The sequence below is a fragment of the Colius striatus genome, chromosome 3, assembly GCF_028858725.1.
Source record: "Colius striatus isolate bColStr4 chromosome 3, bColStr4.1.hap1, whole genome shotgun sequence".
Taxonomy (NCBI): domain Eukaryota; kingdom Metazoa; phylum Chordata; class Aves; order Coliiformes; family Coliidae; genus Colius; species Colius striatus.
In genome coordinates, this window is record NC_084761.1 from 76,497,740 (window position 1) to 76,523,835 (window position 26,096).

Here is a 26,096-nt window from a genome sequence, read left to right on the forward strand (position 1 = left end):
GACTTCTGTGATATTTTGTCAATGGAATTTTAGTAAAGCTATTACTACTTTTGAGAAGGTAAATCCGAAAAAAGTGCTAAGTGCTGCTTTTGCCACAAGTGATTGAGTTTGATTTTTTAAATAACTCGTTCCTCATAATTATGTCTTTCCCTACTTTGTTTTTAGTGGAGAAATGTCTCATCAGTGAAGAGATTAATTTCCAAGCAAACTGTATGACTTGTGCTGCAGTAAAGTAAAAGTCCCTTTTAGAGGGAGAAACTTAGTTTACTAAGTCTTTGGTTTAAGCTATCTTTGTAGATAGGAAATTTTCAGTGACTCATATGGTTGTGTTTTAGAAGGCTTTCTTTTCAGTTCTTGAGCTTACAAATATTTTTTCCATGAGCTGAAAGATTCTCTTACCAAACAATAAGGAAAACTAAAACACTGTCCATCTACTAGGTTTTCTCACTATCTTTCTGCTGCTTTTAAGGCAAACAAAGACAACTGTATTTGTTAAGATGAGTTGACTGTATTGATTCATGGGGAAAGACTTTTTTGTTTGACCACAGATTGACAAACAACACAACTATGTAAAATCAAACAAGCAAAAATTGTGATTTCTTGAAGGAGTCCTCTCTCTGACAAATCACTAGCAAAAATGCTACAAGATCACTGCCTCAGTGGATGCAATCCTTAGAATCATAGAATCATAGAATGGTAGAGGTGGAAGGGATCTTTAGAGATCATCTAGTCCAACCCCCTTGCAGAAGCAGGTTCACCTAGATCAGGTCACATAGGAACATGTCCAGGCGGGTCTCAAAGACTTCCAAGGAAGGACACTCCACAACCCCTCTGGGCAGCTTGGAACCCCTCTTAGACAAAACCATGGATAGTATACACCAAGTGTAATGGAGACTGTTAGACTGTAGTCAATATTCTTACCCTTGAAGACTGGAAATTTCTAAGCAATGGTAAGCAGAATGGATTAGGTTAAGTCTGAGAGGCTGAATGCTGTGCGTAGCAGAAGTGCATGCAGGGCACAGAGTGAGTTATCTATACTGTTGACTACATTTAGCAGACTAGACTTTCAGTTGCTGTGAAGAATGGAAGCAGTTCTCAGATGAGGACGCCTTTAGTCCTTTACTTGCCAGAGAATCTAAGATAAAGCAGATTATTACACAGAACCCAGCATGTTTCATTCAGTCAAGGGAACAAATGAATTGCACTGAAGAGCTATATAGCACACTTCTTACTTTGTTTTAAAGTGTGGTGTGATGTAGCTGTGAATCATTTTGGCGTGAGAAATCAGGAATTTAATTAGAAATTGATTCAATGATAAACAAAAGATAATGGATAAAGTGACCATAAGGAGAGTTGTTCATTTTTTTAATAAATTAACACATGGGAATCTACATTATCTTTATTCCAAATCTGGTGCCCAAAAAGCGTCAGGTGCCTTTGTGGTGATTTACTGCCTATTGTGTCTCCAGGAACATCTAATAAAGCTACAGCCACCTTCAGTGCAGTACTTAGCTATGGCAGCAATCAGAGGATCTGGCTTTAATATGTGGCTTGCTAAACTTCGTTGAGTTAATACAGGCTCATGATGCAGGTCTGTATGGTTTTAAGTTCTAGAAGCAGTGTTTCTTTGTGCTAGTCATTGCATTATGGGAGCTGTACTTCTTTTTACTTATGCTTGTTTCGTTTATAGACCAAACAGTAGGAAAAAAAAATATCATCCAACTGCTGAAATGTAAATGTTATCTGAGAAATCAGGGTTCTTTAGGTGGTTCATCCTTTCTTTATTTTCAAGAAGATTTTGAACGGAGGAAAGCATGAATCTTTTAACTGCATTCAAGGTGGTAATTGGGATATTGCTAAAAGAAAGTAAAACTTTGTGTAGAAACTAAAACTTTGTGTAGAAACTAAAATGTGGTGCATCTTAGCAGCCCAAGAGATAGTTACAGATTGGTCTGTAGACAAGCAAATAACAGTGGAGATTCTTATATTTTGTGTACAGATTGGCAGCATTGTGTAAAATATTTCATGCTACAGCAGCACTACGTGAATTTATCTGTGTGATAGCAAGAGTATTAAAGAGTTTGAAAGTCCCTCTTTATGTAGTAGAACATAGTTTCCATGCAACAGCTAGAGATCAACAGGAAGCAGAAATTGAAAGTAGGTTTGGATGGGAAATGTGTGGGCTTAGGACTGTGTGCAAGCATGTATTATGAGGGCCATAATTATTCTTCCCTTTCTAATGGCAGTGATGATACATGAGAAGTCAGCTAACAGCTAAATTAATTTCTGTATATGTGACAATCAAGTACGTGACCCAAATGATTAAAAAGCATATGGCAAATGTCCCATGAGTCCTGAGGTTGGCATGGGCTTCTGTGCTTCATATTTTATGGTACAATATCATGTTTAGGGTAGAATGCATACTTGGACTAGATAATGACATATCAACTGCTTTGTTGTGCTTTCAGGATGAGAGAGAGGAAAACTTCAAGAGCATCAATGATCTGAGGGTAATACTCATTGTTTTTTAAAAAGTCAGTATATATATTTCAGTTTTAGAAAGATAACAGACCTCTTTGGTATCTGAAAGATCTTGTGCACCTTATTAGAAGAGGCCTGATAGCATTCACTATTACAGATTGGCAGGTTTTGTCATGAATTAGGGGTGTATTTAGTATGAATGTACTAGTGGGAAAAACTCTGAAAGATTGAACCTAAGATGGTGGATACTATCCTTCTTGTCGAATGTCTTCCCATTTTGAAGTTCATAGTCTTACTGATATTTGTATTTTCATAAAGAAGGCAGTCCTTTAGCAGATACTTTAACAGCATTTGTTGGTTTATTAGGAGGAAAACTGGTTCAGCCTTCAGTAGAAGATATGTGTACATAGGTGATGCAGGTAGGATAAGGGATGTCCTTTTGCTATCAGGTTCCAAAGAGATGGCTCATATAGTTAAAATTAACCACATATATAAAATTTGATGATTGAACTAGCCTAAAGACAAGTCCAAGCACTTCTTTACTTTTAATAGCTCAGGACAAAAGCTCTATAGTATTTTTTATAATTCTCTACATCATGTTTCTATTAATGCAATTAATGATTTTTAGTTCACAAGAAATTAAACCATCAGTGTTTTTTGGCAGAGTTATTCCAAATAGATGAACTCTAGAGTTCATCAGCTCTAGATCTAGATCTGGGAAGATTTAAGTTTTGCAAGTGTTTCCTGAGTAAGAAGATTTTAATAATGGTTAAAATATACAACACTGCCTCTTGTCTTATAGGAGTGCCTCAGGTTGAGGGTGACAAGCTTAATCTGAAGTGATGCATTTGTGGGCAGGAACATGCATTATCTTATCTGGGAAAACATGGATTAGCTCCTAGAAGAAATACACACGGTGAAATAGTGGGACAGCACTAACATAGTACTGTGCAAGTTTGTGCTTATGAACCACACACTCTAGAACAGCCCTTTAAGATTTCTTTAGTGCTCATGTTTGTTGCCGAGCATACTATTTGGGATATAATTATTAAGTCATTGGTATTGGAAAGTAGTTGTAGATGTTATCATGTTAAATGAGAAAGTGGAGTCTTAATGTGCATGTAGAGGTTGACAATTATCTGATTATATGGGGATTATACATGGACAATTACAGTAGGACTGGAAGAGTTTGCAGTATTAATTTTGAAGGAGAAAGAAAAACACTTTGGTCAAGTGTTGAATAGCTGCATCAAATGATGCATGTTGCTTCAAATAATCAGATTCTGTATAGCTGAGCTCACAAGAACTGGCTTTGAAGGTAAAATACCTGGCAACAAACTTCTGGCTAAAGCCTGTTTGTGGGAAGAAAAAGAAATAAACCAGTTACTGTAAAACATGGCCAATAGTTTTTTTAGCATGAATGTGATAATAAGGTATGTTGTGACATGAGCCATTCAGCTAAAGAAATGAGAAAGTCTGTGGTCTTTTTGCTCTAAAAAAAAGATCAGGGAAGGCCATGAAGTTTTTTTTCTTTCCACTTTTTCTTTTTTCTTTCCTTCCCCGCCCCCCCCCCCCCCCCCCCGCAATAATTTCATTAATCATTTCAGTTACGTGTTTCCATTTGGCAGCCTCTGGAATTAAACATTCCATCTCAGCAATATGTCAAAAACAATGACACTGCAAAGGGTTGACTAAGCCTTGACATGACACTAAATGAGGAGCTTTATCTCTTGAGACAACTGAGTGGATTAGATTAAATGAACTTTAAGAGGAAATTTAGAGCTACAAGCTTAACCCACACAGTCCATATATATTGACTATATCTGCAAAAGTGCACTGTCTAGCATTACTCCCTTATTCTGAATTTGTATTAATTCTATTTAAGAATTGCCCAATGTATTTATAACCATGTATACGTTCAATGAAATGTCAACTAAATATAAGAGAAGAGTTTACACAGTGCAGAAAAATTTTAAAGGTAGCTTAAAGCTACCTCTTCTGTAGAATCCATCATTCATTTTGGAAATTAGTCATACTGAAAACAGTAAGACTTGTTATGCAAGTAAATATTCTTGTACAGAAAGGATACCTAGAAGTTTCTATTGAAGCTATGGGCATTCTCTTCTGGACTTCCTGTGGTTTCTGCATAGTCTGAGGCAGTTTGGCTTGGAGATCTGCATTTGACTTTGTTCCCTGAAAGAATGTGATAATTTTAGTTTGTCTTATCAGCTTTTACCTTATATATATAAATTTTTGTTTCTTTAGAAACCAGTATTTTTTATATAAAGAGTTTAAACAGCTTCTTCTGTGACAAGCAACAAGCGGATGTGAATGGTATGTAGGTGTGAACTGTGTGAACAGTGAGAATCATGAGCAGGTGTGAATTTATGTGTGTAGGAATTTGTCCATAATTCCCTTCTCTTTGTAAACCTGTAACTTCTACAGATCAGCACTGAGATATAGTTTGCTGTTTTTTTGGGTTTTTTTTCATAGTTATTGTCTTGTGTTGACACTATTTAATTCGCCGAAGGAGGAATGAATTCCGTGTGAATTCACCCTGCCTAACTTCAGATATGTAAATACTGGTCCTGCATGTTAAGGTATTTATCTGAGCTCCCTTTCTAACTAAGAGAATGGATACTTTGGCTCATTTATCTTAAGCACTTCTTTTATGTGGGTGTATATAGGCTATTTATCTGTTTTCATTAACTGCAGAGTAAGGCTAGAGGACTGACTTAGACTGCAGACCTGCTTTTAAAATGGATTAAGTTAGGTGAGATGAATCCATTTTAAGTGCAAAATGAAGTCAACTAATTAGTGGAGTTAGTTCATTAGCTTTAAGGTCATGTTCCTTCTGAATTCATAGAGTTCAAAGGGTAGACCATTCAGATATTAATATCTATACGACTTGTGGATATGTAAATTTTTTGTGTAGAGAGATGAAGACATTGAAAGAGACCTAGAAATTTGATATGGTGGACTATACAGATTTCTGAAGCACTCCTCAGCAAATGCATGCCATAGTCAAGAGTATATGTGTTATGTTGCTTTTATTATTCCACATACTTCACTGGCTAGATATCTGCAAAATAAATATATCAAAGTTCTTTCTACAACAGTGTTTTGAAGTACACAGCAGGAGGTAAAGCATTTTGCCAAGCAGTCCATTTTCAACAAAAACAGCCTAAATTAATTCTGATCTTTAGGTATATAACTGCACAGTACCATCGTATGATGTGTCATACTGAGTTCTAATGCTGAGTTATTAATAATTTTTCCTTTCAGATTGCTGATTAACTTTTAATTTTTTCACATATTATTGTAGGCGCCCAGAAGATATCGGGTTGTAATGCGAGAGGTGGAGGGTACAGAAGAGGTGGGCACGAGGTGGAGTGAAAGGAGATGCTCGTGTTAGTAGATAAAAGCACATGGTGTAAACAATTAGTTGGAATAAAGCAGCATCCATACTGTGTATGTAGTGATCTTGTCTACTCGGCGGGGGTGGGCTGAGTGATCCGTGTGGGTCGCCTGGTGGTGTTGCCAGTAGTGACAACAACATATCTTGGACATTTTACTTATCTTAAATAAGATTGGTATTCATGGGCACTATTATTTTGGTAGAAGGCTTATTGCACTCTGTATTGTGAAACTGTGAGCATATAATGTATCGTCATCAAAGTATAATACTTCTAGGACCTGGGCTGTAAGTAAAGAATTATTGCAATTGCAGGTGAAATTAAATGATTTTTAGAAGGATGGACTTTTTACTCTCCTAGAGAGGCTATTTTAATATATTTATTGATATTTTTGTAGGTACTTTTATGTGTTAATAGGTTTGTAATCTATGCTGTATTAAACCAGTAAAAGCTATGTTAATATTTGAAAGACGAAGAAGAAACAGTCTTTGAATAAATTATTTCTTTATAACAACATTTTAGATGGAGATTAGTATTCTCTGTAACTAAACATATTTGCATTTTCTGTGTTTCACTGGATATTTGCATTGACAGAAGCTGATGACTGAGAAATGAAACTGTAAACTAGTTCTGGAGACACAGGGTCAATCGAACTTTCTCAAGTAACAAAATGTATGCTTTTCATTTAAAATAATGTAATAAATCTGGATTTATTTCAGATTAGTAAACCAGAGTCCACCTGTCTCTAGGGGTAGCTGCTGACCTTAATGGGACTATTCACAAAAAAAATATACAGTTTAATATGTTTAAGAGTCATATCTGTCTAAAATTAGAATTTTTGTGCATTTTCTGGTTGACAAAAGTAATTCTTGTGAGATTCTGAAATGTTTTGGATGTCTATTTGATTTATGACTGTAAATTGTGATATTTTGGAGAATCCAAATGTCTTACCAGTTTACCCATTATCTTCTGTTTGCATAGCCACCTCTTTCATTCTTTAATGAAATAAATAAACATGACATTATTCTTCTGAGCCATTCAAAGGTCAACAATGTATTTTCTATTATAAAAATAATAAATTGTTGGTCACTCATGTTATTATAGCTGCCCTTCTGGCATCTGCCATGAAAAGCAGTAGCTCCTGCAGAAAAGCTGAAGCAGTATATGCTTAGCTCTGTTTTTATTCTTTAACAGAAAGCCAGAAAGGCATCTGTATTATCTGGATAAAGGTTTTAAAATTCGTCCTTATATAATCTAGTCTTGCTCTTGGGGTAGGCTAAAGCACCCCTCTATCAATTTCAATTATAGAAGGATTAGAGACAGGAAGTAGTCACGTAAATATAACCTAGGCTTGCTCTTGGGGTAGTCTAAGGCAATCCTCAACCACATTCAATTACAGACAGATCATATGAAGAAAGTACTCATTGAAATGTAGCTAAAAGGTTCGCAGATAACTAGGAGCTGGCAGATCATCTAATCTTACTGCTGAGATAGCATAGGCCATAGGATTTCACTACTGAGCCCAATAGTCTAAAGAAAAATGCCTTCTAGAGAGCAGTCCTTGATTTGTAGGAATCAAAAAGTGTGTTGTTCCCTTCAGGCATTTTGCCAAACAGTTTCATTTTCTCTGTAATTTGCCTGTATGATATTTTAATTTGGTCACATTTATCAATTTAGTATGAAACATATGCCTTCTGGGATTATATTTCTGTATCTTTTTTCTATAAATAAGACATTACAATAGAAATGAAATAATTGTGTGCTATAGAGGTTTCTTAAAATAGGCTGCAATGTGCTCTGCATGGTAAACAGCAGACCAATTTCTTTGTGTTTTACTTTCCTAGATAAGCAAAGCATATACAATCTAACAGTCTAATTAACTTGTAAGGTACATTCACATGTCCACTGGTTGAGAGATGCAAGTAGTGCATCTTTTCTCATTTGTTTTTAGTTTGGCTATTGCAGCACAAAATGCTAGTGACATCTCCTTTTGCAAATTCTCTAATATTTATATTTGTTTTGTAGAAAATCTTTGATCCTTTGCTTAGATTTGTGAAAAATAAATGATCCTTGTTTACTAGAAGCTCCAAAGACAGAGAAATCACTGGAGAGCAGGACAGGTTGTTACAGAATTTAGAGTTCTGGCCATACAAGATGGATTATAGTCCTGTACATATTTCAGCATTCAAATTTGTTACATTAACTGTACTCTGTTTAAAATTAAGACTGTGATTGCAGAATTAGTCAGTAGAGCAATAAAATATATTTTTTAAGATGACAGTCAACATTCTCATGTGGCCAAGAAGGTGAATGACATCATGGTTTGAAGCAGAAATAGTGTGTCCAGCAACACCAAGGAAGTGATTTTTCCGCTGTACTTGGCTCTGGTGAGGCCACACCTCGAATCCTTTGTTTAGTTCTGTGCCCCTCACAGCAAGAAGGACATTGAGGTGATGGAGCATGTCCAGAGACGGGCTACAAAGCTGGTGAAGGGTCTGGAGCAAAATTCCTATGAGAAGCGGCTGAGGGAGCTGAGGATGTTTATTCTGGAGAACAAGAGGTTGAGAGGAGACGTGGTCACTCTTTACAACTTCATGAAAGGGAGTAGTAGTGAGGTGGGGGTCGGTCTCTTGTCTCCAGTAATGAATGATAGGGCATGAGGAAATGGGATTAAGTTGCACCAGGGGAAGTTTAGATTAGACATTGAGAAGAACTTTTTCACTGACAGGGTTGTTAAGCACTGGCATAGGCTGTGCAGGGAGTGGTGGAGTCCCTGGAGATGTTCAAAAGGTGCTTAGGTGAGGTGCTAGGGGACAGGGTTTAGTTTAATGATGGGCTGACAGTGTTAGGTTAATGGTTCAATTTAATGATCTTAAAGGTCTTTTCCAACAATTAGTGATTCTATGGTTCTATAGAGAATGTAAATCTGATGGCTTTTTCACAGGCCATGGTTTACTCAGCTTAAAACTTGGCAAAGATGAAGAGGGTTTTTTGTTAATTTTTGTTCCTGTGGTAGAAATACAAAAGTAAATAATTTGAACACTGTGAAGCGTGTGTCAGTAGAACATCAAGAAATAATGTAATATGTCTGCAGAAAGCTTAGGGAAGTTGGCCTTGTTTACTCTTCATATAAAATTTCAGGATGTCACTTTGAATTATTAAGATATTTTTTATTTGTTTCTTGAAACATGGGAAATTTGTTGTGGGAAAAGAGAAGAGAGGTCTCTAAGTTTCAATCCATTATGAAACTGAATCTCATTAGTTTTTACAAATATCTAAATGGTGGGTGTCAGGAGGTTGGGGCATCCCTTTTTTCCATGGTACCTAGCAACAGGGCAAGGGGTAATGGGATGAAGTTGCAACACAAAAAGTTCCATTTAACTATAAGAAAAAACTATTTTACTGTGAGGGTGACGGAGCAGTGGATCAGGCTGCCCAGGGAGGGTATGGAGCCTCTTTCTGTAGGAACTTTTGTCTATAAAGACAGAAAAACACAAAATTGTCCTGATACTCTTCATGTTGGTTGGCATAGAACCCAAAGAGTATTTAATGTGTGATATCAGAAGCTATTAAAAAACCACAAGTTTTTATCTTGACTAAATTAATAATCTTCAATTAAAGTCAAGAAGTTGTTTTACCCTCAGACTTAATTTCTCCAACTTTAACATTTGTGTTGTGAGGATCGAGTAGTCAATTTTTGTGTAACATCTTGAAAATATAAAGAACAAAATGCAAATTCAAGCACTTGGCAAATATATCTGGAAAAAATTAAGGCATACTAGAATCACTAGTCGACTTTATTATCTTTCTTTTTGTACAGGGGTTGTAAATAATGAAACTACTGCTGCTTCAAAATTTTTTCTCTCATGATTTGCTAAAGGGCCTCTAACCCCATTCTTTCAGCTCCTGAATAAATTGTCATAAATTGTGAAGTTGCTGCTATTGATCTAACTATTTTTTTAAAAAAAAACTTCCAAATTCCAACATGAGTGAAATGGAGGTATTATTGTGAAATGGCTATCAGTCCTTGCCACATCATCATTGATAGTATGGTGTGTATAACTGAGCAGCAATGTTCTTACATGGAATGGTTGGGCTTGGATGATGAAGTGGGATTTACTACTGTTAAATTAGAATTGTAAGAAATTATATACAATATTTGTCACAAACAAACAAGAAAATTAGTAATAAACAAAAAACTAGGCATGTCAATAGGCAGTAAGAGACTATGAGTCTGGGCCGGTATCAGCTGGAGAAAGGGCCCAGGCTGGTGTTTGGGTGGGGAAGCCAGAGTGTTCAATACCTGTGGGGTGACGGTGTGAGTACATTCATCTGTTTGCCAACTGTCACAGAGTGGAACAGGTAGTGAATATTGTACCAGTGTGGAGAGTAAGAGAGCCTGGGAACTGCTCAGGGGTGTTGAAGGATCAGAGGGGTCATGCTGATATTCAAGGGATCTGCTAAAGTGCATGTATGGGAATTTGAGAGTGTTGAGTATATGCTGTCAATAGTGAGCTTCAGCCTGTACTGGAGCAGGGGACTTGGCTGTCTGTGCTTATGCTTTATGTCAGTCCTGTATGTAGGTGATGTTGAAGGCGGCACATTGTCTGTGGCAGCTGGTGTAGGTGACCATGTTGGTGTCGTCTGTGCATGTGTTTGGGATACACACTCAGCGTCACTACTGGTTGAACTTGCAAATGGGAAAACAGCAGCTGCATCTATTGACCTAGGATGAAGGATCTCTGGGTCTCTTGGTAGAACTCTGGGGGTTGAAAGAAGGAGTTGTTGGGCCCCAAAGCTGCTGGAGGTGATGGTTACTTCTGCAAACCTTTAACAAAAAGTAATGAGAATACTTATAACCAGATTCCAAGTTTTTCTTGTAATTTATTTTTTTTTAACAAAAAGCAATTAGGTTGTTGAAAAAAGGCATGTTAATCCCCAAAGATCGTTAATCTTTACAATTTTATACTGTCATATAGCCATAAATACAAGCAAAGTCCCTGAAGATCTGTTAAAAAGAAAGTGTCTTTGATGAAAACACAAAAAAGTAAACTACAGAACAAATCAGAAAAAGAATGGAAAACTTAATATTGTTGTGAATAAAAGTCTAGGTCAAGTTTATCTTGCAACAAACAAAATGATTATTAATTAAAGATAAAATTTCCACAAGCTAAAATAATCTTATAATACTACTCTAAGATAAAGATACTACAATCCACTAAATCACTGCTTGTTCCTGATATATGAGTATAAAAAAATCATAGAGTATTTTTTCCAAATGTAAAATTACACAAAGTGCACTAATTGTGCAATATTCAGAGCTCATCCAGAGTTCTATTGAGATTTAGAGGAGTTGGTCATCATGTGGGTTTTCTGTTTTTATTCCACACTGAACAAGAGAATTATAACATGGGAATCTACCTTAGTAAGCAATCAGTAGCTTTTTTATTAGTGCTGCATAGTTTTAGAACCTTCATCCTTATTTTGATAGTCACATGTACACATATATTTAAATAAGCTTTAGTTGACTATGCATAAAAAAAGTAAAATAAGTAAGATACGATAAAGCACATTGTGTCAGTTATTAGACATGATGTCAGGTAGCTGATATGAAAGATACTAGGAAGTTTGCATTCCAGAAAGTGGTAACATTTATGTGCACCACTTTTCATCCTTGACGTACTGTGCTTTAGCTTTTGTAACTGCCAGTGGGACTTAACTTTTCATGTTATAGAATCACTGGATTGCTTTCTTTCATGCATTTATTGCTGCTTGTGATTCTGTAGTCAGGCATTTTCTGCAGATATCACAATTGCTCTGAACCTTGAATAGGTGAGCCACAGGATATATGATATTGGAAGGAATCTCTAGAGAAAGACTAGTCCAGCACTCTCTGCTCAAGAATAGCCAGCCAGAGCTGGTTGCCTAGGACCATGTCCAGATGAATTCTGGCTATCTGTAGGGACAGAAAGTCTGCAGCGTTTTTTGGCAACGTGTTCCAGTGATCACTCACCCTAATAGCAGAGGATTTCTTTTTTTCATATATCTAAGTGAAATTTCAGTTTGTCTCAGTTTTCTTTATAGACCTACTTTGGTTGTTTGTACACATTGATTAGATCTTCCCTGAGTCTTCTCCTGGTGAAACAGTCCCACCTCTCCCTCAGCCTGTCCTTGTGTTGACACTCAGTCCCTTAATGTTCTTCATTTCACTTGCTGAATTTACTTAGAGTGTGTCCATGTCCTGCTTGAATTGGCATACAATTCCTATAGCAATTCCTTTTGCTGTAATTATGTATCTAATTTTTTTCCTAAGCAATAAAATAGTATATAGACTGATTTTTTCCAGTTCCCAAAACCATACTACATCTACATTTGAATCTCTGGTAGCTGGAAGTGTGAAAGATTTGCTAAAACCAAAATTTTGATCAGTAATTATTAAACTATTATTCTGTTGTCCTGGCTTCTTGATAGCTAGTACTTAGTGCTGTGTTTTGGATTTAATGTGAAAATAATGTTGATAATACACTGATGTTTGGGTTTTTGCTGATTAATGCTTATCCTGAGTTAAGGATTTTCCAGTTTCCCAGACTCTGATGGTAAGCAGGTGCACAAGAAGCTGGGAGGGAGCATGGCAAAGACAGTTGATACAAACTAGGCAAAGGGCTATTCCATACTTTAGAACATGAAGACCATTATCTTAACTGAGGGGAGGGGCGGATCACTGCTCAGGCATCCGTCAGTGAGTGGTGAGCAGTTGCATTGGGCATCCCTTGTCTTTTCCTTGGTTTTATCTCTCTTTTTTTTTTTTTTCTAGATTTGTCATCATTAGAAATATTGCTCTTATTGTGTATTTTTTATTATTATATTTTAATTATTAAACTGTTCTTATCTCAGCTTATGAGTTTTACTTTTTTTCATCCCCATCCCAATGGTAAGGGGAGGGAGGAGTGAATGAGCAGCTGTATGGTGTTTAGCTGCTGACTGTAGTTAAATCATGACACCCATCAAATAAATTCTTATTGGATGAGAACTTGGTAACAAGGTGTGATGGGAAAGTATAATTCAGCAAATAGGCAACTTAAAACTACCACGTCAGAGAACTAAAAATCAAAAGGTATAATATGAAAACATTTGAGTGATCAAACTGGTTTAGACTGAATGTCTGTCTATCCCAGCACCCTATCTGGCTACTTAGAATAAGTAAGAGAATAATACAAAACTTATCTTGTCTTTCCTACATTCTTTCATAATTTTCTGCAATTCAATGACCCCCGAAGCCAGAAGTCCTTGCATTTAGTAGCTTATGGACTAATTACTCATAGACTTCTTTTCCATGATTTCTGGAGTGTGAAAGGGCTTAATAATCTAATACATATCTTATGATGAGCCACTGCATTAGAGTTTGTTGCAAAGTCTATGTAATTTCTAATTTTTAATATATTCCCAGCCAAAAGGGATTCATTCACCACCTTAAACATGTATGCATTTTTATTCAAATAAAAGAACACTCAAATTTTCTTGCAATCACTCATAAGCTTAAGGAGTTTAAAAGCTAAATTTGGTAATTAGTTGCTTGATAGCCATTATGTTACAAATTTTTGGTAGAAATATCTCTGATCTAGAACTGCTTAGAGAATGTAATTATTAGGGTGAAGGAGAGAAGACTTGGGAAAAATTAATATTGAACTTCTTTTGTGACACTCTTCTAAATTGATTTAAATATTATGTTTTGGAGAAGTCAAGTAGTCCTTGTAGTCCAGCACCCTGATTATGATACTGACTGATGTAAAAGCATTCACGGTTGTATGCAAGAGTATATAAAGTACTTTATATAAATATATAAAGTAATGTAAATATTAAGACCCTAGCTTGAGCTACAGTAACTAAAAACTATGCTCCCCTGCTCAATACTTCTTTCTATTAAATTTATGGTTTTTTGAAAGCGCATGTCCAAGCCCTTTCTGAATCTTTTGTATCTTCCTATCTCAAGTATAGTGGTTTAATTGCTTTAATTTCCCTTCAGTATTTTTTTCTCTTTTTTTTTTTTTGAGGAGATAGGAACAGAATGTTCTGCATGTTATTGTTTCTGTGCTATACTTTGCTGTATACTGTGTTATACTGTGTTATTTTGTTGTGTGTCCTCTTACACTTCTTTCTAAGATTAAAAAAAAAAAAAAAGGTCCTAGGTTTTTCAGATTACTTTCATATGAGGCCTTTTTATTCTCCTTAATCATGTTTGCTATCCTATTTCAACCTGTATCTGGTATTCTTCCATAAATTGAGTGGCAATTTTCTATCAGCTACTGCAATGAGATAGAGTTTTAGTTACATGTACATATCTCAACAAAAAAGGCAACAGCAGTAATTATGGAAACTGTATCTTTCATAGGTCAATTTTAACTGATGCTTCTATTTAGAATAATCAACTCTGCCTCCATATAAGTAAATGGAGCCTAGTGAGCATGCAGAAATGAAGCACAACTATTAAAGTTAATAGATACTGAGGTTGGTCAGTGGCACTTGAAAACATAAGGACCTCATTCCACATTAATCTATATTTACACTTTTAGCTTTAATATTAAAGCACTAGTAACCATAACAACTACCATTTTCCATGTTTCAACTGTTTATTTCTGTATGCAATTTAATAGCTTTGACTTTTCAGTAATTGAGCACATTGGATATAGTTCTCTCTTCACAATTATTTGTTTAGTAAGAACAAGAACTTATTTTGATCTGGTACCTCAAATGTACAACTCCAAACTCTGCTGGAATTTCAGTACTGACAATTATTACTAAAATGTTTGAAATGAAGAAGAAAAAACTAGAAATGAAGTATGAAAAAGTCAGGCAAAAAGACCAAAATCTGGTATAAAATGTAATAGCTGTTACAGCCAGTGACACAGATTGATCTTCATTGAAGTAAAAATTTCCAGTAATACACAGGGACGCATGGAGTAACTTCAAACTGTAGCTATATGGAATGCATAGTAACGATAATGTGTTTGAAGCAAATAAGAGTTTTAAAAGGTCAAACTCCGTACAAATCACACACCTCCCCCCTCACACACACATACACCCACACACCTATACCCCCCCAGAATTAAGGAGCAAGGACAGTTAAGGAACAGAACAAAGTACTTGCAAGAGCTACAGCAGCTGTTTAAACGTGTGGTATGAAATGTTTCGCAAATAAAAATGCAATTAACATTTAAAATAGTTTGTCTTGTGTATTTGCATGCCTTACAATATAATATAATATTCATAAACATAATTTCAGTATACTTAGTAGCATAGATATTATCCATGTGCTCTAAAATACACAAATATAGTAAAATCTAAAATAGAAAAAAGTATACATAGTGAAAAACTGTCAGATATAAGAATATAACTAAAAAAAAAAAAGTAATGTTCAAATGCTGTTTATACATAATCAGGCTTTTGCAAATACACAAAAAGCAGAAAGTATTCTAGGGAGTTTTAAGAAACCAGATAGTGATAAAAGTATAAAAATGCCATTTACAAATACAAAAGCAGGATAAGCTCCTTAAGGAGTTTTAACTTCCTGTAATGTTCAACAAGTTAGATTCAATTCTTATAAATAAACAAATAAAGGCTGATTATTCTTCAGCATTGTGGCTATCAAAAATAAATGGTACCTTTGTTGGATTAATTGTTGTCAAAACGAGAATAATTGTTTTACATTTGCATTTTTTTCACATGACACCTACTACTAATGGTTGGACTTACTGGTATGGGGACATAATAGGAAGTAAAAAGTAGATAAGAAATAGAAAGAATATGTAAGAAAGAGTTAATGTAAAAATCTTCAAAAACTGAGTACTTGTGTGTGAATAAACTTCATAGTCAGAATTGAATCAACTCTAATGTGTAATAAAGAAAAATAATAAATATTTTCATCATTTTAAGAAATGCTTTTATCCTATATAACTTTGTCCAAAGAACCATATGCTGGTCCAGCAGATAATTTATAAACCAAAATTATGTACTTTTAAGTACTCAATAGAAAATTAAATTGATGACATTAGAGTTGTAACATGTTTGAGGTTCATGAAAGGGAAGACACAACATTTTGCATTTTGCCAACTGTCTTCTGGTTTAAATAGCTGATAGAATAAAGAAAAATTAAATAGATAATTAAAGCATTTGACCTTTTTACTGGTTAATTGACTGGAATAATTACCACACTCAGCTTTCTTGTTTGGTATTTCCATAGTCTTAATTTGCATGGTTGTATTCAGCTGGCTGTGCTTACCTAAAGAGCAGCTCGTAATATTAAAGTGCGTTAATTTGAGATGGAAGATAATTTTATTAAGCTCAGCCTAAAGATATTGTTTGATTTTAAAGGATTGACTTTTTATCTGAATTTTACAATTGGATTATTTAAATTTATATTGACTTTGTCTAACTGTTTAAGTATGTAGCTCATAACTAACAGTAGCACCAAGTTGTTAAAACAGATTTGCTAAGATGATAAAATAAACTAATTGTATGTTATAAAAATAATAATCTATGAGTTAGTGACAAGGAAAATGTAAGAATCTGAGGTGAATATGTAACTTCCTTCTTTGCTTGGCTGAGTGTTAATTCCTGAAGCAAGCTTGTTGGCTCAGAAGTTTTACCTCTTCTATGGTGTTCATACATTCCTTCTCATTAGAACAAAGCTTCATCTCTTTTAATCTCCTGTCATGAGCATTTCCTCCATTTCTTATTTATTTATCATTCATTCAAATACTGAAAATAAATGAAAACAATTGTGTGTCACAGGAGAACTGGTAGGTAGGGCAGACACAAGAACAGAAGCACTCTGTGGTACGTAATTTAGAATTTGTTTACTAGGAAAGGTGGATATAGTGAGTGGATTGTGATTTTTTCCTATGACACTTGCATTGTAGTTTTACATAGACCAGACCCCTAACTCCTCTTGTCTAGTATTGAGCAGCACCATGGACTTAGGAAACAGAACATTCACTCTAGCTGCTCGGCATGCCTAAGTTCTGGCTGGTAGCCTGACCTCTATGCATAATGCTTGCACCTCTGGCTTATCTTTTTAAAGAAACCCAGAAATGGTGAGAGGACAGTTTTTCTAACTATGTATTGCTTCCTAAAGTAGACTGGTAATGGGTTGGCTTGTCTTGTGATACAAGTCTAGTCTAGTCCAAATATGGCGCAGAAGTGAGGAGTTAGCAACAGTTACCTGACAAAGTTAATTTATTGCTCAGTTGGTTTTCCTGCTTGTGCTGAATTAGTTTAGTGGGTCAAATCTGGCCAGAATGTAGTAGAGGTCTCACATACCTGGAGCTTTAACCTATGACATGCATCTGTACTATGTGATGATAGTGACAAATAAAGATCTAAAGGGCTTTCCAGATCTTCGTGTCATTATATAGAACTCCTAGTTCAAGCATGTGAGCAGCATATCTGCCAGCAGCTGTGAGAAAACCATTTCTCAGTGACATAAATGTAAGTAGCCTTTTTGGATAGCATCTGCCATTTCAAGTCTGTGAAGCAAATGTTGAGACACTGTTGAAGGACAAAGAAGGGAATACAAATATGGGAGGCTAATATGATGCATATGTGCTCCACTGACAGTGCTATAGGCCTATTTGTGATTCATTTCTATGGATCTCTGCTAGCAGGTATGTTCACTGATATTCCACAGGGTGCGTAGTTCATAAGAACAAAAGAAAAATATCTTCTAGCAGATAAATTCAACTTTTTATTGAAAACCAAAATTTTCTGGTTTTCTGAGGAACTATGTTCCTGCATATTTTCCACAATTATTTTTTTTCTCCTGCAGATATATTTACCTCTGATTAAGTAAACTAACATGTCATTTCATCAGAAGTCTTTGTTGTGAATGACAAAAATACCATTTAATCTAGAGAAATATAAAGTAGTGAAGCTATTTTACAGTGAGATGATTAAAACAAGTTTTAGCTCGGTTGTATTACTGTCACCGTACCAGTTGAAGTTTTCTGCCTTCAGTTTGCACATATCTTAACGATTCCAGTGTTTATTGCGCCTGTCATTCAGCCAATTAAATTCACATTGAGAACAACCATTGCAAGGGAAGAGAGTGTCATTCCTAATGAGCTCCTATTATTGTTTACATTCGTGTACACTAAGTAGAATTTCAAGAAAGTATCAGAACCTGACAGCAGAAGGAAAGTATTCTTGTTAGTGAAAACTCAGATGAAGACATTGTTTTCTTTCTGAGATGCTGGGATTTATCTTCACAAACTTTGAATTTAGAATGCTTTATGTTCATCTGCAATTGCCAGAGCTCTGTTATTTGTATCGACATTTTGAATGAATGTAGTCAATATGTCTCAGTCGAAGTGAATTTTTAGAAGTAAATGATGTATGCAAGGTGTGACAAGGATTGTTTTAGTCTTGATCCTATATAAACTGCTTAGTGAGAGTTACACTATTCATTTCAATTACGTTATTTGTTTAAAACTATTTACTTAAATTAAGGATATTTATTTTTAAAGAAAAAGTTTAAAATCATTGACTTTTCTAAATTGTTGCTACAATTACAAGTGACAAATTAATGTCGTATTCCATAAACAATACAATCTTACTTACATTATGCCAACCCCATTGATTGACAAGTTGGAGAATGGATCAGCTGCTAGTGCTTTTGTTTCTGCTAGTAAGAACTTCAGCAATTCATGTCTGTGCCGAATGGCAGTCTCCAGCAGAGAAGTATCTGGGTAGAAATATCTTCTCATGCTTTTTGAACATTAGAGACTTCAGATCCTTTTTTTTTTCCTTTAAAAAAAGAAGCAAATCCAAACTTTTCAAAATATATTTAAAGTATAAAGTAGTAAGCCTTTAAAAAGGAAGAAGTTAAAAGAATTCTGAATAGTTGGACGGAAACTGTCTTAACTTATGTTCTTGTACCTTGAACTGTACCAGATATGTGTAAATGCTCTAATCAACAGCAGAAGTCCATTCTTGGATAGATGTCTGTATTGGAGAGGCATTCTTGGTACATAAACATGTTGATGTTTATGTGGTAGACTTTGAATCTCTCTTCCAAATTAACAGTGAAATGTCATGAATAGAAGAGAGCTGGTTATTTGAAAAGGGTCTTGGGTAACAGAAACTACACTATCCAACTGGACGGGCAAGGATCTGCTGGAACAACTCAGGCAGAAAGCAGCCATCTATGAGAGGTGGAAACAGGGGCTGGCTTCTTGGGAAGAGTATAGGAACATTGCCAGGGCATGCAGGGGTGCAACTAGGAAGGCTAGAGCCCTTCTAGAATTAAATTTAGCCAAGGATGTTAAGGACAGCAATAAGGCATTTTTCAAGTACATCAGCAGCAGAAGGATGGTGAATAATGTGGGCCTGCTGCTAAATGCCGAGGGTGCCCTGGTGTCTGAGGATGCAGGGAAGGCTGAAGTACTGAATGTCTTCTTTGCTTCAGTCTTTACGGCCAAGGCTGACCCTCGGGAAGCCCAGTCCGGCAAGGATAACAGGATGGCCAGGACAGCAGAGAACTTGCCCTGGGTGGAAGAGGAAGAGGTTAACGACTTGTTGGCCAAGCTTAAGGCTCATAAGTCAATGGGTTGCATCCTAGATGCATCCTAGAGTGCTGAGAGAGCTGGCTGATGTGATTGCTAAGCCTCTCTCCATCATTTTTGAACAGGCCAATGTCACGCCAGTCTTCAAGAAGGGCAAGAAGAATGACTCAGGAAACTACAGGCCGGTCAGCCTCACCTCCATCCCTGGAAAAGTGATGGAAGAACTCATCCTGAATGTTATCACTGAACATATGAAAGATAAGATGGTTATCAGGGGGAGTCAACATGGCTTCACCAAGGGGAAATCCTGTTTGACTAACCTCATAGCCTTCTATGAGTGCATAACTGGCTGGCTAGATGAGGGGAGAGCAGCGGATGTCATCTACCTTGACTTTAGCAAGGCTTTTGACACTGTCTCCCACAACATCCTCATCAGATGATGAATCTGCAACACAAAAAGTTCCACTTAAATATAAGAAAAAAACTATTTCACTGTGAGAGTGACAGAGCAGTGGCATAGGCTGCCCAGAGGGGTTGTGGAGTCTCCTTCCTTGGAGGTCTTCAAGACCCGCCTGGACATGTTCCTATGTGACCTGATCTAGGTGAACCTGCTTCTGCAGGGGGGTTGGACTAGATGATCTCTAAAAGTCCATTCCAATCCTACCATTCTATGATTCTATGAACTAAGCAACCTTTTTCCACATACTGGTGCTTGCTAACAAAAAGCCCTACAAGGCTGTATATATAGCATGAAACCGTTTGTACATCTGATGTTACAATAGGCTGATTCATACTGCAAGAAAAAAAGATGTTTTGCATATAGGTTCATTGCTATGAGTGACTTTTTTTTTTTTTTAAAACAGAACAATTTTTTCTTTTTTAAAACAGAGCAAAATTTAAAAGCAAAAGAGTAACATAGTGTTCACAAGTGCATAAAGACCCTAAATATATCATTTTTCATGCTGCAAAAATATTTATATCCACAACAATTCATAGCTTTTCAAACTTCTGTGCTTAATTTTCTCTCAAATATTTTAAGAAGTGGTGAACTCATTGCAGTTGAACAAAATCCAAGAAGCCTACAATTCTAGATAGTAAAAAGTATCATATTACTGATTAAGATATACTCTAATTCACATCTAGTGAACAGCTATTGAACATCTATCAGGAAATAATTTATGTCTGTCTGTTTTACAGAATATAAAAATCATGGTTCATGTTGTTCTTTCTGATCTTCCTTTATATCTGCATCTATAGCTACATATTTTATCAGCTGAATTGAAAGAATTCTATGTAGGTATGTAATAATCAAATTCTGCAAAAGATAGTGTAAGAAAATATTATAACAGAGAGGAGGTTCAACAACTGTTAGCATAGGAAAGTAGCATACTGGATCAGATTAAAGGTCTGTCTTGGTACCATATGGAAAATAATAGATGGAAAGGCAAACACCAGGATCTGCCAAGCAGCTGGTCCTTTAGGTTTCTGTGGAATATTCCCATTGTAGGTGGATAGTTGGCTATTCACTTGACTCTTTGTGAGATAGTACTAAACCAAGAAAAATTTTTAAAAAAACAAAAGTCAACCAAACAGTCAACCAGGAAGAGAAAAGCAAGCAAACGCCCCAATTGTCACACTAACAGAAAGGAGAAGAAAATGTTATTTTTTGCCAAATGAGAAAAAAACCCCAAACAGTTTAGGTGAGTTCATTTCAATTTTGGCTAGTTCTGACTCAGATCTTAACACTTTTCATAGTCCACCTCTACAGAATTAGGGGACTTAAGTATTTCTAATACGAGATCTTTCTAGACTTACTTAAAGGAAACAGTGCAGTTTTCAATTTTTCCCATATTTACAGAAATAAAACAGTAGAGCTGTAGAAAATACATTCCATATTACAGTGTAGTCTAGTTATTATACACTATTTAATCTACTATAAAACTTAACATAATGACACAGACAAATCTGCATGTGCTTGCAAAATTTCAAAAGAACAGCAATACACTTTGGAAAGAATTGATATTACGTTAGACTTACTCTCAAAATCCAGTAGTTTGTACATAAGAGAATACAAAAATGTATTGGGTTTTCATGGCAAGGTTTTGGTAGTAGAGGGCTACAGTGACTTCTGTGAAAAACTGCTAGGATTTTTCTCTATGTCCAGCAGAGCCAGTGCCAGCTTTCTCCAAGACAGACCTGACCCTGGCCAAGGCTGAGCTCATCTGCAATGTTGGTAGCACCTCCAGGATAATACATTTGACAAGGGAAAAAAGCTGCTGCACAACAACAATTGCAGATGGAGAGAGCGGAGAGAAAATGTGAGAGAAAATAACTCTGCAGATACCAAGATGAGTGAAGAACAAGGTGGAGGAGGTAATCCAGGTGCTGGGGCAGAGCATCCCCTGCTGCCTGTGGTGCAGCCCATAGTGAGGTCCTGCCCCTGCAGCCTGGGGAGGGCCCAACTCTGGAGCAGGTGGATGTCCAAAGGAGACTGTGACCCTGAAGGAAGCCCACATTTGAGCAGGCTCCTGGCAGGAACTGTGAACATGTTGACAAAGAGAAGCCCATGCTGGAGCAGATTTACTGTCAGGACTTGTGACCTTGTGGGAAACCGACTCTGGAGCAGTTGGTTCCTGAAGAACTGCACCCTGTGAAAGGGACCCACACTGTAGTAGTTTGTGAAGACCTGTAGCCCATGAGAATGACTCACATTGCAGAAGTTTGTGGAGGACTCTCTCTCCTGGGAGGGACCTCACTCTGTAGCAGGGGAAGTAATAGGAGTCCTTCCCCTTGAGGAGGAAGAAGCAGCAGAGATAATTTGTGATGATGTGACCACAACCCCCATTCCCTGTACTCTTGTGCCGCTGCTTGAGGAAGAAGTAGAGGAATTGGGAGTAAAGTTAACACTGGGAAGAAGGCAGGGGTTGAGGGAAAGTGTTTTAAGATTTGGGTTTAATTTTTGCGTTTCCCTACTCTGATTTGTTTCGTAACAAATTCACTTTCCCCAAGTCAAATTTGTTTTGACTGTGATGGTGCTGGGTGATTGATCTGTTCTTGTCCTCCTCTCAGCCTATGACCCTTTTATTGTTTTTTTTTTTTTTTTGTCTATCCAGCTGAGGAGGAGGAAGAGTGATAGAATGGTTTTGGTGGGCACCTGGTGTCCAGGTAGGGTCAGCTCACCATAGCAGACTATAAATTAAAGTTCATTTGCATCATGACCCTGATAAATGTGGAATGACAGCAGAAGATTAGCCTTCCACACTCCTAAAGAATTCAGAAAACTTACAGTATCACTGGAGAAAATCCTCATGCATCGTTTCCCCAGCTGTCAACTTTTTCAGTTAGTGTGTAATCTATGTTTAAATGACCCAGTTTCCACCAAGTGTTTCAATTAACTCATCCAGGAGACGATGCTGAAAGGGATGCATTTTTTAATAAACACAGATTTATATGCTCTTATGAATTTATATTTGCCTCCTAATTATTACAACAATAACATCTTCAAGTTTACTGAATGGTTCTGAAATACACAATCCTTGATATCAGATATACTGGTTTTACATTGTTGGCTTTTTCCATATAAAGGCACATAGATGAAAATGTTACACATCTGAAGGCAGGCAAAAGATCTTTTCAAATGAATCTCTGAAGAGGTATGTGTGAGCAGTATAATGAATCTGATCAATAGAAAACAGAAGAGAAGCAGGAAAATAAAATTTAAATTAGGGATGAAGGAGCTAACTTGGGATCGGGGAAAACAGTTATGGTTTGCTTTACTATGCATCAGAAACACAAGATCAATAAGGCCACTACTTAAACTGAAAATAAAAATTACTTTTGTAAATATGCTTTATTGTCCTGGTCCTTTTAGTGTTTCCTGGACTTTTCTGCTGTTGTTCAGTTTTTTTGTTGCCTTTTTTTTTCTTCTAAAATTTGTCAGTTTGTTGGGGTTTTTTTTCTGAAAAGCTGTCTTCTACAGCCTGAACCTACTTGTTTATCTATAGACAGACATACTATTGTATTTTATATGTCTATAAAAATACAATAACAAAGCATGGGAAAAAACTAATGTTCAGTCTGTGTTACAGTTCAATGTAACACAAGAAGACAAAAATAACTTTGAGACAGGATACAAGTGTGGTGATTTAACCCTGGCTACGTCCCAGGTGCCCACCAAAGCCATTCTATCAGTCCTCAGCTGGAGAGCAGAGAGAGAAAATATAACAAAAAACTCAACAAGTTGAGAAAAGGTCAGGGAGATCACTCAGCAATTACCTTCATGGGCAAAGCAGACTCAACTTGGGGAGAATTGGTTTGATATATTAACAATGAAAATGGAGTAGGGAAATGAGAAAAATAGAATCTTGAAACCTCTCCCCACCCCTCCCTTCATCCTGAATTTCTGCCTTCTTCTCTTTAGCAGTGCAGGGGGACAGGGAATGGAGTTTAAAGTCAGTTCATCAGAGATAGTCTTTGCTGCTGCTTCCTTTAAGGGGGAGGACTCATCACACTTCCTGTGCTATAGTGTGAGTTCCCTTCCATGAGAGATAAGTCTTCTAAGGACTTCTTCAACCTGGATCCTTCCCACAGGCTACAGTTCTTCGCAAACAGCTCCAGTGTGACTTTCATCCACAGTGGAAACAGTCCTTTAGGAACGGACTGCTCTCGTGTGAGTTACCCATGCAATCACAAGGCCTGCCAGCAAACCTCCTCCAGCATGGGCTTCCCACTTCCAAGGGTTCACAGGTCCTGCCAGGAATCTGCTCCAGTGTGGACTTCCATCAGAATCACAGCCTCCTTTGGGTGTAGGGTTCTCCCTGGGCTGAAGGTGGATCTCTGGTCCACTGTGGCCTCCTCAGCTGCAAGGACAGGGCCTCACAATGGGCTGCAGGGGAATAAATCTCTTCTCTGGCACCTCCTCCCTTCCTTTTTCACTGACTTTAGTTTCTGCAGAGTTCTTCTTATCACATTCTCACTCCCTTATTCTGCTGCAGTTTTAACACCTGCTCAGCAACTTTTTACCCTTCTCAAATACGTTAATCACAGATGTTAAACACCATCGCTAATTGGCTCAGCTTTGGTCAGCAGCAAATCCATTTTAGAACCAACTGTCAGATACAGGGAAAGCTAAAAGCTAACAGCTTTTCACAGAAACTGTCCTTGAACCCCTGCACAAGCCCAATAAAAGAAGATAGATTTTTACATGAGTTAAATTGGAGAGATCCACAAATTGATGTAGTCTCAGAATTTGATTTGAGCTTTCACATTTTGTAAGAGACTTACTGAACTTAGAAGGCAGCAATATCTGCTGCTGCTCTCAGTTCTTCTTAATGATTCATATTAGATGTGTTATATTGCTTACAGGTGTGTAAACTGGCAAAAGTCAGCAATAGGCCATAGTTCAGTCTTTCTCACCCAAGAAGCTGCGAAACCTTGAACTGAATGCTAAGTCATGGGAAAAGCCACTGCATACCAATCATACTGTAATAGTAGTGGAGAGAATGCAAGGGCTTCTGTAGGATATATTTTGATCAAAAAGAACTTGCTAAGAGGTCAAAATGCTACTTGTGAGGTGCAAGAACAAGTGAATTATGTATTGTATTTTTCCTCTTCTTGCTAGGATGGAAACAATACATAAAATTTGACTTGTTCTTAAGAACATAAAAAAGAGAACTGAAAGAATAAAGGAAAATCCCCATCCTTCTATGATTTTAAATCTTTTTTTTTTTCAGAGAAAACTCTTTGTATTTTTTATATACTCAATAGGTAGGAAATAGAGGTGAAAAAAAATCAGTGAAACAAAGTCTGAGATCAAAATGAGAAAAAGTCTACTGAATCAGAGCAAAGTTCTAGAAAATCACAAGACTGATCTTTTCAGGCAATCAGGGTTGATTGAAAGATCATGTCCTTCTAAGAGTAAATCTCATCAAATTATGACCTCTGATTCTGACAGAAAATGTGGTTCTTTGAGAGACAGCAGGAATTGGAAAATTAGCATCTTCTGTACCAAAAGCTGTTTCCACTTTTGTAGACAACAGGTCAGCTTTACAATGATTTCAACTGGGTGGTTGCTGATGTTAATGAAGTGTTGTCTGTAACCTCCTTTTTAAGAACTACATCAAGAAATTTGTGTTTGAATCATTTCTGATAGTAAGATACTACTTTGCATTGGTCTTATGAAGCATCATTTTTCTCCAGTGTATCCAGCAAGAGAAACTTTTGATGACAAAGACTATACATGAATGTTTTCAAGTGATCCTCTAAGGAAATATAATTTGAATGATTAGAGACCATGTCAAACAGTTGAACTCAGTGCTATAAATCTGATGTTGACATTAGAGTTTATTCATCATGTTTTATATAATGAACATATTCATAGGGGCACTGAAGAGGAAGGAAGCCTTATACACCTATAGAAACAGTAAGAATTAATATGATCATTCTACCTCTTTCTTACTTACACATAGTAGCTTTCCCTAGAGTGTGACAGAGTAATTTCACTTATTCTCAAGTCTTAAAATGATCAACAATACTTTCTTTTTTCATTCCCCCTCAGTGTGCAAACAGGGACTTTGCTCAAACTGATGGTAGAGAAACATGAGAGGAATGCCATCCTTTATTCTGGGTGCATTTCTTAATGAAT